This window comes from Coenobita brevimanus, chromosome 40 (assembly GCF_032717465.1).
Source record: "Coenobita brevimanus isolate Jiangsu-jjx chromosome 40, ASM3271746v2, whole genome shotgun sequence".
NCBI classification, from domain to species: Eukaryota; Metazoa; Arthropoda; class Malacostraca; order Decapoda; family Coenobitidae; genus Coenobita; species Coenobita brevimanus.
In genome coordinates this window covers 20,946,951-20,961,234 of record NC_136993.1, presented here as the reverse complement: position 1 = coordinate 20,961,234, position 14,284 = coordinate 20,946,951, and positions in this window count along the sequence as shown.

Genomic DNA, 14,284 nt, shown 5'->3' with positions numbered 1-14,284 from the left:
TACCCCAGTCAGAGATACGAGCCAAGTCAGACATTAGGTGTGCCATAGCCTCATCCCTTGCCTGTTGAAGTAACTGCTGAGATGGATGTTGTGGGAATCGAATGGAAAGGTGAAGGGTGGAGTCATCAGAGTATGAGTGGATAGGGTTAGATGTACAGCTTAGAAGGTCATTGATGAATAAAAGGAAGAGAGTTGGTGATAGGACAGAGCCCTGAGGAACACCACTGTTAATAGATCTAGGAGAACAATGATAGCCGTCTACAACAGCGGCTATAGAACGACCAGAAAGGAAGCTAGAGATGAAGGCACAGATAGAAGGATAGAAATCGTAAGAGGGCAGTTTGGAAATCAAAGATTTATGCCAGACTCGATTGAAAGCCTTTGAGACGTCAAGTGCAATGGGAAAGCTTTCATCAAAATCCCGAAAGGAGGATGACCAGGAGTCTGAAAGGTAGGTGAGAAGATCGCCTGTGGAGCGTCCCTGACGGAACCCATACTGACGATCAGAAAGAAGGTTGTGATAGGAAAGATGCTTTAAAATTTTTCTATTAAGATTGACTCAAAAACTTTTGAGATACAGGATGTTAAAGCAATTGGACGATAGTTAGAGGGTTGGGAATGGTCACCCTTCTTTGGGACCGGCTGAATAAGAGCAAACTTCCAGGAAGAAGGAAAGGTACAAGTTGACAGACAAAGGCAAAAGACTTTGCCTAGGCAGGGTGTAAGCACAGAAGCACAGTTCTTGAGAACAACAGGAGGGACTCCATCAGGCCCATATGCCTAATTAGTACTGAGGCCAGCAATGGCAGAAAATACATCAGCTAAAGAAATTTTAATGGTAGCCATGAGGAAGTCAGAGGGGGGCAGTGTTGGAGGAACAGCACCGGAATCGTCTAAGGTGGAATTGGAGGAGAAAGTCTGAGCGAAGAGATCTGCTTTATCAGAAGAAGAAATAGCTACAGAGCCATCAGAGTAGAAAAGAGGAGGGAAGGATGATGAGGTAAAGTTGTTAGAAATGTGCCAGAAGGACCGGGAAGAGTTTGAGTTAGAGAGTTGAGAGCATCTTGTACGGATGAAATTATTTTTAGCAGAGCGAAGAACAGACTTAGCATGATCCCGGGCAGAAATGTATAAAAGATGTGATTCAGGGGTGGGTTGGCTCCAGTACCTTTTATAGGCCCTCTCCTTGTTGCGGATAGCATTAGAACAAGCGTGATTAAACCAAGGCTTTCGTGCATTAGTCAAAGGATATGAGAAAGGAATGTATGCTTCCATGCCCGAGAGAATAACCTCCGTAATGCACAGGGCACACCCAGATGGCTCCCGGCCATGGAAGCAATAATCATTCCAGGGAAAATCAAAGAAGTACTGCCTGAGGGCATCCCAATCTGTAGCTCCAAATTGCCAGAGACGGTGTTTTTTTGGAGGGTCCGCAGGCCGTACCGGAGCGATAGGACAGATGAAGGTGATAAGGTTGTGATTGGAAGAGCCCAATGGAGAGAAAAGATTAACAGTGTAAGCAGAAGGATTAGTTGTAAGGAAGAGATCAAGTATGTTGGAGCTCTCTCCAAGGCAGTCAGGGATACGGGTAGTGTGCTGTACAAGCTGCTCTTGGTCATTAAGGATAGAAAAGGTGTAGGCTTGTTCACCAGGTGGATCAGTGAAAGGAGAGGAGAGCCAAAGGTGGTGGTGAACATTGAAATCTTCATTTCAGAGAAAGGAGAAATGGATAGAATGTGTTCCATCGTAGAAGTAAGATAGTCAAAGAATTTTTGATAGTCAGCAGAATTAGGAGATAAGTAAACAGCACAAATATATTAAGTCAGAGAATGACAGGAAAGCCGAAGCCAGAGTGTAGACAATTCAGAAGAATCGAGTTCAGGAACATGAGAGCATGATAAGTTGTTGCATATATATATACACAACAGCCATCTTTGGCTTTGAAATGAGTATAGAGAAAGTAGGAGGATACAAAAAAGGGTTTGCTGTCAGTTGCCTCAGACAGCTGAGTCTCAGTTAGGAAAAGAAGGTGAGGTTTAGAGAAGGAGAGGTGGTGCTCAACAGAGTGAAAGTTAGAGGAAAGGCCACGAATGTTGCAGAAATGAAGAAGAAGAGAGTCAGACAGTGGTTCCAGGCACCTTGAGTCATCACCGGGAGAGGGGCTGAAGGTGGGGGCATTTATGGTCCCCCCCCCCGGGGACTCCGAGGCTATGTTATTCGACGCCATTTTTTTAAAATTTTGAAAAGGAAGTGTGGTGTGTGCTGTGCATGTAGTTTGGTGTTGATAGTTGGAGAATCTCTTATTGGAGAGCATGCTGGTCTACTCTCTGTGATACTGAGACACTGAAAAATTTCAGCAAAGGGGGATGGTCGGGACCTAGTCCCGAGGGCTTGGGAAACGGGAGCTCCAGCTCTCCCTGTCATAGTTTTTAATGAAAAGTGTCCATCAACCATTTATTTTTAAAGATACGTTCACCTTTTAACACATATGGGCGGCTAGAAGGTTGTGTTTTGGGGGGAATAAGAGGATTTTTTCCAAGAATGAGGTTTCAGGGGGTTTGCGGGGTTTGAAAATGATACGCCCGTTCACCTTGTGAAAACTTTTCACTGATGGGGAAACCTTTAGTTATGCCTCAGATACACTTACTCATTTCTTTGTGAAAACTCCACCACAGCACTATATAAATTAGGTAATGACTGAGTTATGCCCAAAAGTAATCTTGGTTTATTGTTATAAATCAATGTAAATGTGTTTTATAATGACTGCAGGTAACTCCAGTCTCAAGGAAAAAAAAAATAGGCCTTGTTAAAGAACACAGAAAAAAGGAGACATTACACTGAAAACCAATACTGACATCAGCTCCAAATGTACATTGAAAATATAAATCAATTGTAACAATGGTACTGGGGAAAACTTTAGTTATGCCTCAGATACACCTTTATGAAAGATCCATGGAATGTTTATGAAAGATCCATGGAATTTCGATATGCAGTTAACACAAACTATATTTACCCTCTCTGGCACAGTCACGCGATTCGCGAGACGTGGTGTGCACGCTGAAAAAGCACAGTCACTCGAATCGCGTGGTTTAAGCACAAAAATATTCGTCAGAAAAAAAGTTATCGGCCAATTTGCGTGATTTTTTGATGCGTGATAGCGCCACCAGTACTCCCTGGAGGCAAGTCATTGGCAACGCTGCTTTGCTTTATCTACCTCAGCCCGCTCCCTCTAACCTCAGTGTTTGTCGAGCAGTCAGGCGGCGGTGTTTGACAGCTCGTGGTTCCCTTTAAATCGTCCATAATTCTCCCCCTCTCACCCGAGGCAAAGGCCCTATTGACTCGGTGAGAAAATACATTGTATGTGAACATATACTGACGTGATATCGTCGATGGAACATACATATATGTATTGATAAGCAATTCTGGCCGTTAGCAATCGTTGGGCCTTGGAGCCAGACGCATGGTCAGTGTAGCGGGGTTTCGCCACTCAGCCTCCCCGTAGGCCGTATGGCGTGAGTGGAAATACATATATAAATGAAGCCAAGGCATAAAAATATATTGTGTGAAAGATACTGTGGATGGCTTGGTGAAATTATGGAGCCAGCAAGCGTTACGTACGGCATGAAACAGAGTGTTGTGAAGGGGCAAACCTGAAGTCGGCAGGGGAGAATTATCGGTGTTTTAGGGCTGGAATGATTGTGATTCTGATAGCGTAAATGTGTATGGAATTGTATGAAATATATGTCAAACAAGCTGCGAGTTTCCGTGAACGAGTGTGGTGTATGCCAAAAATAGCGTTGCCTCATACTCTCAGGGAGAAGCTGACTCACACACACACTAACACACACACACACACACACACTAACATAAACACTCACACACACTAACACACACACTCACACACACACTAACACTCACACTCACACACACACTAACACTCACACTCACACACACACACATACACTAACATACACACACACACACACACACACACACACACACTACATAACTCCTCATCTTCAAATCCCTGGTCTAACTGGATCAACACCCCTGGAGGAAGTGAGTTCTGCAAATTTTGTTGATATATATAATAATCTATTACCATTACCTCTCCAACTTTCAGACAAATAACCATTTTCTCCTACAGATTACACATATGAAAGTAAATCTCCACAGCAGTAACTATAGAAGAGTTATGTTTATGTGTAGTAGGTTATAACAAGAGGAAAACATCCATGGAAGATGTAACAGTCTGTACAGATAGGGGGAAAAAAAGTTGGTAGCATAGTCTTCAGGCAGGTGTGCAAGGAAAAAACAGTGTGTGTAAAAGTTGGTAGCGATCGGAAGAGTAACCTCAATTTGTCGGCCAATTACTCGAAAAGTATTAGACTTATCGATTTCCTGTTACAACCATCATCAATATCACTAAATTCTACGTAAGATCAATACCAGAATGTAAGCCTTTGGTAGCGTTTTGGGGGGTAAAAGGCGAGAGAAATGTTTTTGTTCTTAGCGGTTGTTGTGTGACAAGCGCTCAGAGTAATAACATCATTTTGTCGGCCAATTACTCGAAAACTATTAGACTTACCGATTTTCTGTTACAACCATCATCAATACCACTAAATTCTACGTATGATCAATACCAGAATGTAAGCCTTTGGAAGCGTTTTGGGGGGTAAAAGGCGAGGGAAATGTTTTTTTTCCTCGGGTTTCTTATCAGTGACAAGCGCTCGGAGTACTAACCTCACTTTGTCGGTCAATTACTCGAAAACTATTAGACTTATCGATTTTCTGTAACAACCATGATCTATACCACTAAATTCTACGTATGATCAATACCAAAATGTAAGCATTATGTTACGTTTCGTGCGAGAAAAGGCGGTGGAAATGAGTGTCTCTTCGCGGCTGTTACCATTGATTAACGCTCGTAGTAATACTCTCACTTTGTCGGCCAATTACTCGAAAATTATTGGACGTATCGATTTCACGTTTGAACCATGATAAAGAGCAGTAAATTCTATGTATGTACAATACATAACTATGTAATATTTTTGATAAGAATTCATTGTTACTTACGCGGGAACATGGCGTACGCCGTGCGCGCATCACGAAAGTCAATCACTGACGGAGTGCCTAGTACTTTCTTTCGATTTACTTGAGGACTATGAGGCGTATGGGGTTCTTCTTTGAGACGGGGAAAGCTGGTGAATTTGGGCATATTACTCTGTAATAAAAACATAAGGTGCCTGGGAAAATTTAGCTATCAGAAGTCAGTGAATTTTTTCCAAAAATGGCTTTCAGTTTTTGGCCATTTTCTCGAAAAGTATACATCTTATCACAACCGGATTTGTTTTGTTAGAAAGCTGATGAAATTCTCTTTAAACACGTATTGATCATTTTCCTGTATGATGGAAAACATTCAAACGGCGATGTTGGGAAGTGAAAACAGTTCACTCTACCATACTTCCAGGGCTAATAACTTCTTTTTTTGGTGTTTTCCAGTGTTTTGGTCCTATTTATCAGATAGAACAAACATCTCTGCCTACCTTGAGAAAGGTTTGATGGGAATAAATGGACTTTTGGGTGGCAAAAATAAGGCAAGAATGTGTTTCTTTCGCCCAAATTTGCCGTGCACGCGCTCCCGCGCTGGGCGGCTTCGTCAAATAAAATCATGAGCCAGAAAACTTACTGAAACTTATTGTGCATGAGAGGGTTTATATTACAAAGTAGAAGTAACATTAAATTTAGGAAAAACATATGAGAACTTCTTTGTTTTCAAGCTTTTAGGCTATTTGACACCCTCTGGAGTTTCTGATATAAGGCATCATTGCTTTGGTATTGCACATTCACGTACTTTGTGAAATATTGCGGGATCCAGTTTCAACAATTACTCAGGCGTCTCCTAAACTGAAAGTGATACTACTCAACAAAGAGAACAAAAACCTTCATAGTTAAGATATTCTACCTAAAGAAGTTAACTTTAGTGAGGCAGAGATTAACCCGCGGCGTCCCGTCGACGTACTTCCACGTCCTCACGTTTTGTCACTGCCAATCCCGTTGACATACTTCAACGTCCTGCAATTGCAAGGTTCATAATTTCCACAATTTTCAAAATTCGCGCGAGATTTTCGATTCGCCCACCTACCCAAGCCTCCCCTACCTGCCGCCAAGCGGGCAGCGTCCCAGACCCCATGTGACCCGCGCTCGCCCTTGTCTCGGTCACTCACCTGTTAGCAGTGACCCAGGTCAGACATGGCGCGGAAAGGTCTCTCAGACGACGAAATAGCATCAGCCCTGGAGGCCTTCACTGGAGATAGTGATTCTCCACTTGATGATGATGTGGTGGATTGCGATTACGTCCAGCCAGAGAAAGAAATAACAAGCAGTGGTGAAGAGATCCCTTTCGCCCCGGAAAAAGCGGTATGTGACATATCGTAAGGCAAGGGAAGGCCAGCTTGCACCCCAACCACGTGCACGGACCTCTCTCCATCCCGATTCTGATGAGGACGAGGATGAGGACGATGACGATGATGGCGGCTTAGGACGTGATATCGCCTCGTGGTTGGGTAAGGAGAAAATATCACCCCGAGGATCAGAATGTGGGGCGAGAAGACAAATAAGGTATGGTCCAAGTCTTTTGTCTGGGAAAGTGGAAAGTGGTGTGGTGGGAGTGCGGGGTGAAAGGGAAAGTGGTGTGGCGGGAGCGCGAGGTGAAAGGGAAAGTGGTGTGGCGGGAGTGCGGGGTGAAAGGGAAAGTGGTGTGAGGGAGGCAGCACGAGCACGTGGTGCACATAGGCCTAGGGGAGAGGAGGTGGAGCCACTCCCCAGCACGTCTTTTGCCCCACAATATTCCCAAACTTCCTCCCCACAGCCCCAGAATGTGGGGAAAGGAAGGAAAGGGAAGGGAAAGGGTAAAGGAAAAGGGAGAGGGAAGAGAAGTGCGAGTGATGAAAGGCGCCGCTCTCCACCTCCCCAACCTCCCCCACCATCCTCACCTCCCCACCCTGATGAAGGCGACGATGGGGACGTGGCTGGAGACGGTGGTGTCTCATGGAACTGGGAAGATGGGAGTAATTTTACTCCCATCATTCACCCTTTCACTGAGGAGTGGCGGTCTGGTTGCACGGCTCCAGGTGTGCATGCAGGTTCCTCTATTGTGGATTTTTTCCACTTGTTCTTTGGGGAGGCGTTTGTGGGGCGCATAGTGGAACAGGCAAACATATTTTCACGAACACAGCGCCGTGAAAGTGAACATTTTGGAACAACAAGCAGGCATTCCCAGCAATATGACTATCCTGTGACAATTTCAGAGATGTTCTTATTTTTTGCCCTGGTTCACTTGATGGGTGTGGTAAGAAAAAACCAAATTCCTGCATACTGGAAAACTGACCCAATGATCCTCACACCTTTCTTTGGAAAGGTGATGAGTCGTAATAGATTTCAGCAGATTCTCGGCCGCCTCCACTTTTTTGATGCAGAAGATCCAGCTAATGCAAATAACACTGATAAAATGAGGAGAATTAGGCTGGTATTTGATCATTTACAGGAAATGTTCCGCTCCTCATTTTATCCTTACAGAGACCTCGTCATAGACGAGAGTCTTGTGTTGTGGAGAGGCAATATTTCCTTTCGCCAGTACATACCCAGCAAGAGACACCATTTCGGGTTCAAGATCTTTGTTATGTGTGACTGTAAGACTGGTTATGTGCAAGACATAGTCTTGTACACGGGCGCACAGACAGATTTAACAGAAGATCGTAGTATAGGACTCTCAAGGGCCGTGGTGAAGACAATGATAGAGGAGTACCTTCATCGTGGTCATGTGTTGTACCTGGACAACTGGTACACTAGCCCTCTTCTCGCTAGGTTCCTCCACCAACACGACACCGGAGTCTGTGGTACAGTCAAGAGAAACCGTCGCCATATGGTCAAGATAGGGAGGAAACTTGACAAGAACGAGGTGGTTTTCTTCCAGGCAAATAACATCCTTGCCACCCTGTGGAACCACAACAGGGAAGTTTGCCTCCTATCAACTGTACACAGCCCCCTGATGCACCGCACAGACTCCGTTGATCACCGTAGCGAGAGGAGGCGCAACGTCTGGAAACCCGAGTCTGTACTGGACTATAATCTGAACATGAGGCAAGTGGATCAGACTCGATGATTTCCAGTGTTGACTGTGCCAGGACCACGATGAAGTGGTACAAAAAGCTCTTTTTCCACTTGCTCGACATCACGGTCCTGAACGCACACTACCTGCACGCCATGACAACAGGAGTATCAGAGACCTTTGAGGGGTTTGTGAGGGAGCTGGCACGTGAAATAATCGCCAGGCATGCCCAGGACAGACCCACACACCGCACCCGCACTGCCATGGCTGCCCAGACTCCCCTACGCCTCGCAGGACGCCACTATCCTAGCACAATCCCTTCCGACCCAAACCGTCGTAAACCCCAGTGCCGCTGCCATGTATGCAAGCACTCGACAGTCAGACCAGCCACTCAGAGAAAAGACACAAGGTACGAGTGTGTAGAGTGCAATGTTGCGTTGTGCCTTCAGCCATGTTTCAGAGAGTACCATAACTTCCTACAATACTGAAACTGTGTGAGATGGCGATATGACGCTCAGTATAATGGTAAGGCCAGTCAATATGTGCTAAGTCTTATATAAAGTTGAAACGGGTGTAATGTTTTCAGGAAAGTAATGTATAAGTTGAGAAATAGTGTAAGTTGAAAGAAGTGATATCAAAACTACACCCACTGTGTAAATCTGCGAAAATATGACGCTCAGTATAACACTCTGGTCAGTAAATATGTGACAGCAAGAATATAAAGTGGAAACGGGTGTAATGTTAGCATGAAAGTAACGTATAAGTTGAAAAATAGTGTAAGTTGTAACAATTGATGTCACGAGTACACCAACAGTGTAAATCTGCGAAAATATTACGTTCAGTAGAACATTCTGGTCAGTATGTGATAGGAATGATATAAAGTGGAAAAGGGTGTAATGTTAGTAGGAAAATAATTTATAAGTTGAATACTAGTGTAAGATGAAATAAATGATATCGCGATAACACTCACTGTGTAAATATGTGATAATATGACGCTCAGTAGAATAGTAAGGTCTCAAATTATGTGATATCAATTATATCAAGTGTAAACATGTGCAATGTTAGTGGAGAATTATTATATAAGTACAAAAATAGGTTGCAAGTTGAAATAGTAGTCATAGCGACTTCACTGTCTGTGTTATTATGCGCTATTATTACGCTAAATATTTACATAAGGCCTGAAACTATCTCAAAACAGTTCTCAAAAGTGGAAAAGTGTATAATGTTATTAGGAAAGTATTATGTAAGTAGAAAAAACACAATACGAGTTGAAACAACAGTCACAGTGAGTTCACTCACTACGTAAATAAGCGCTAACATTACGCTAAATGTTATTGAAAGGCCTGTGAATACGTAAAAACAGTTCAATAAAATGTAAAATGGTATAATGTTATTGGAGATGTATTATTTAAGTAGAAAAAATGATATGTATCATGATTCAGGAATGTTAGCGATTCATCGTGACCAGTCTGCCTGATTTTGCTCAGTTTGCGCGATGGTACAATGCTTATTTCAGCTCTATTTTTGTATAAAATCCAATTTACTCTTGTATCACATGTTTTTATGTTTGTAATAAATACATATCTACTTAGTTTCATTGGTTTCCCGGACTTATCATACCATAGAAAACGTGAGAGCCTCAGATCACTTACAGAGAACACGGTACCAGGTGTGACGAAGGTATACCTGTTTAGGCAACTTATGGACCCCGGTGAACACTTTCTTCGTGATTGACCATTGTTTCTGACCAAAAGTGAAAGTTTTAGCAAAAAAAATTTGGGTCAAAAAATGGTCGGGGTTGGGGGGTGCCAGCGGTGAAAAAGTGGTCGGGACGGGGCGGGTTAAAACAAAAAAATGACATTCTGTCACTCTGATCATTGGAAAGGAACCCTGCCAAAGTGACAGCAAATCATGATACTTTTCTTTGGCAGCCTTTGGTAGTTTAGGGGACAGTTTTGGTGACAGTTTGCAGTACAGTGCAAATAGCAATCGTAGTTTCAAAGTGATGAACCTGAAGGACTCCAGCTGGTGACTTGTTCTGAAGATCTTATCCCTGTCAGTTTTGTGTACCATTACCTACCGCATTTGAATCCAGTCAACAAAATGTCCGTAATCATCAACTCTGACAGTATGCGAATAACGCTTGCCAATGTCTTGTAGTCTAGGAAGTCAGGGATTTGGAGTGTGTGTACAGAGTAGGAGTTCTTTCTTCTAGCAAGTCAGAAAATTGGGATTAGCTGGGAAGGCACAAACAAATCACCAGCAAGGTCAATGGCAGTGCTAATGGCACTGTGTGCAGAGTCTCCCTCATTTTGTCCATGGTATGGTCCAAAAATAGTAGCTTGATCCTTTCAATGTTTTCCAAGCAGCATGAGTGTAAAAGCATAACTGTGACAATTGGATTCTTGTGTTGTCCAGGTCATCCGTCCGCAAATAACACTACATCTCGGATCCCAGCAGCGTTAAAATTTTCCAGGTATTTTCCTAGGCAAGTGGAGATTTCGGATGATCCTCTTTTTCCCTGACCTTCATGCCATGTAAAACAATGGCAAACCTTAGATTTCAGTTATAAAATAGTGATATTATAGTTTGACAGTCTTCTCTTGTAAAATAATTGGTTATTATTTGTCTTGAAAAAGTAAATAGTTTGTTGGAGGTCGAATTTTGAAACAGCATAATTTGTATCTGTGTTATTTTTTGCTTCTTTTTTCTTCCATACTGCATTTTTCTCCTTGATATGCTCTTTGTATAGATCCAAAAGTTAGTTTTTTTTTTTTCACTGTTTCCCTTTCCATAGTTTTCACAAATTTTACATTGGTATTTTTTTAGGGTTATGAAATTAAGTATTCTGAGACTTCAGAACGTCACAGTAGGTGGTGTAGCTTGCTAATATCCCCCTTGGTGCATGTTCATCTACAAAAATGTCATACAATTTCTTCTTTTTAAGATCTGGGTGAAATAGTCTCACTTAGATTGTTTTCGGCAATAGTGAGATTCCATGCGTGGAAATCTGTTGATATGTTCAGCGACTGGATCTCCGCTTATCTTCTTCCTGAGTATGGTCCGGTCTACCTCCTCTCCCATCTTTGTGGACAGTACCTGAGAGCAACTTTTTCTGCATGGCTGTTTGTAGAGTCTTTTCTGAAATGTTAATAGTACTAAGTAACACTGTTTTGCAAACAGGAACAGGCTGCCCATTCTTTGGCAAGGAGTAGTAATAAGAGACTGTTCTTCTTGAGTTATGATCTTTCACAGTTCTCTGCTTTCCTGCAGTTGCTTTCACAAATGGAGCTATGTATTCTCTTTGCAACTGCAAACTGTTGGTACGATAATAAGCCCGAACAATGTCCTCCATTTCTTCATCTGAAAATGTAGAACATTCTTTGCCAAATTAACTGCATGTTACTCCATTCCATGTAGGTTTTATAATGTTTCTTGTATGAACAGTTTTTCCAGTTCTAGGACTAACATATTCATTACCTTGTACTCTATTTTCATGTGCTTTCTTTTTCTTATTTTCTCTTTTCACTTTGCGAGGCCTTCTTACAATCCGATATTTCACAGGTTTGGATATAGGGAGGATCTGCATCACTGTCATAGAATGTTGATACACTTGCACCATTTTCACTGTCACTATTGTCAGGCCTTTTAGGTTGTATGTTTGTGTGTGTGTGTGTGTGTGTGTGTGTGTGTGTGTGTAATGGCCTTTCCAAGACTACTGAGAGACACATTTTCATCATCATCATCATTATCACCATAATCATCATTATTGCTCTAAGTTTGCACATTCAAAGCTCCTTCCGACTGTGTACTTCCCTTTACAAATGATAAAGCCACGTTCTCATTTCTTTATGATAAACTTACACGCTCAGCAGTTTCCTGTCTTTCAGTTCTAAAAACACTGAGAGGAAAATTGTCATCACTGTCGCTACTCTCACTCATAGGTTTGTCTAAATCAGTTTCTAAAATTATACCATAATTTTAGGAACCCCCTGGGGGTAGGGGGGGGTTTAAGAATACTCCCCCAGTATCCCTGCTTGTCGTAAAAGGCGACTAAAAGGGTTGGCGGAGGGTTAGTGCCCCTCCCCGGAAAACATCTAACTAAAAAAACAAACAATAAGCCTCGGACAAGGACTGACCAAACAATGACGACCAACGACCGGACAAAGGACATGGTTATCGGAACGTGGAATGTAAGGGGAGCGAATGATGAGGTGAGAGAGAGATTGTCCAGGTGCCTGAGGGTGCGAAAGTCGATGTATGTGGAATAACTGAAACAAAATGGAGAGGAGAAAGTGTGAGAGAATGGGAGTATGGATGGGGTATATGTGAAGGAGTAGGTGAGAATGAGAGGGCAAAGGAAGGAGTATGTATAGTTGTGAGTAAAAGATGGAAGAGGAGCATAAGACAGTATGGATCAGTTGGGTCAAGGATTGTGTGGGTAATGTTGAAAGTTGGAATACAAATGTGGGCGATTGTGTGTGTGTATGTGCCAACGCAAGATCGTGCTAGAAGAGTGAGAGAAGAGTTCTGGACAAATGTAGAAGTGTGCATGGAAAAGTTTGGAAGGAATGAGAGAGTGTTTTTGATTGGTGATATGAATGGTAAAGTTGGGAATGTGAAGGCGGATGAAATAGTTGGTGAGTGGGGTGTGCCTGCTGAGACAGATGAGAATGGGAGTGCGTTAGTGGACATTTGTGCTGGGAGGCGGTTGGTGATAGCCAATACCCACTTCAGGCATAAAATGATCCACAGGTATACATGGCAAGTGATGAGAAGGGTGGGTGGTGAACTGAATGAAAGGAAGGCAATGATTGATTATGTGTGTGTGGATGAAAGGATGCGAAGATGTGTAATGGATGCAAGAGTTTATAGAGGTTGGGGGAGTGGACTTTCTGACCACTACTTGGTGGTGGCCAGAATTAGAATTCAAGTAAGATGGAGGAATAGAAGAAGGGAAAGACGAGAGGAAGGAGTAGTTGCAAGGAGAGTGGAAAGGTTACAAGAGGATGAGAAAAAGGCAGAGTATAAGAGAGAAGTGGAGGAACGATTGGGCAAATATGAATTGGAGCGGATGGGAGACGTGGAAGGTGTGTGTAGGATATTTACAGAAGAAATATGTGCAGCATGTGATGTGATGTGTGGAAGGAAGAGAAGACGGAGGGGGGTGCAAGGAACAGCGTGGTGGACTGAAGAGGTGAAACAGGCTGTGGCACAAAAAAAGAAAGCATACAATGAATGAATGAGAAATAGGGGCGTGGAAGAAGTTGAGAGGCGGAAGAGAGAGTTATATGTAGAAAGAAAGAGAGAGGTGAAAAGATTAGTAAGAGAGAGTAAGAAGAGAGTGGATGAGGAATTTGGAAGGAATCTGAGTGTAAAGTGGAGGGACTGTAAGAAAATGTTCTGGAAAGAGGTGAAAAGAGTAAGACAGGGTGGAAGTGAAGTTAGCAGGGGAGTGAATGATAAAAATGGTAGATTACTAGTGGAGAAGGGAGAAAAAGTAGCAGATGAAGAGAACACTTTAAAGAATTGTTGAACGTAGAGGATGGAAGTAATGCGAGTATAAGTGGCTGGGGAATGGCTGGGAGAAGGAGGGAGGTGAGAAGACAGGAAGAAATCAGTAGGACAGAAGTTGTGGAAGCAATGAAGAAAGTTAAATCGGGGAAAGCCCCAGGAATTGATGGAGTGTGTGGTGAAATGCTGAAGCATGGGGGAGAGATAGTAGTAGAATGGATGTGGAAGATGTGCTGATTGGCCTGGGAGGAAGGTAGAGTCCCGGAGGATTGGAAGTCAGGTATAATTATTCCCTTGTACAAAGGAAAAGGGGAAAAAGAAGTGTGTGGTAATCATAGGGGCATTTGTCTTCTTAGTATAATAGGAAAAGTGTATGGTAGGATACTTATTGACAGAGTTAGAGAAAGAACAGAGAAATTAGTTGGAGAAGAACAGGGAGGCTGTAGGAAAGGAAGAGGTTGTGTAGATCAGATATTCATTCTTAGATCTTTAGTGGAAAAGTTTCTAGAGAAGGGAAAGAAGTTGTATGTGGCTTTCATGGATTTGGAGAAAGCATATGACAGGGTGGATAGACAAGGATTGTGGAAAGTGTTAAGAATATATGGAGTAGATGGGAAGTTGTTGAATGCTGTGAAGAGTAGGCCTATGTACGATGGTGCG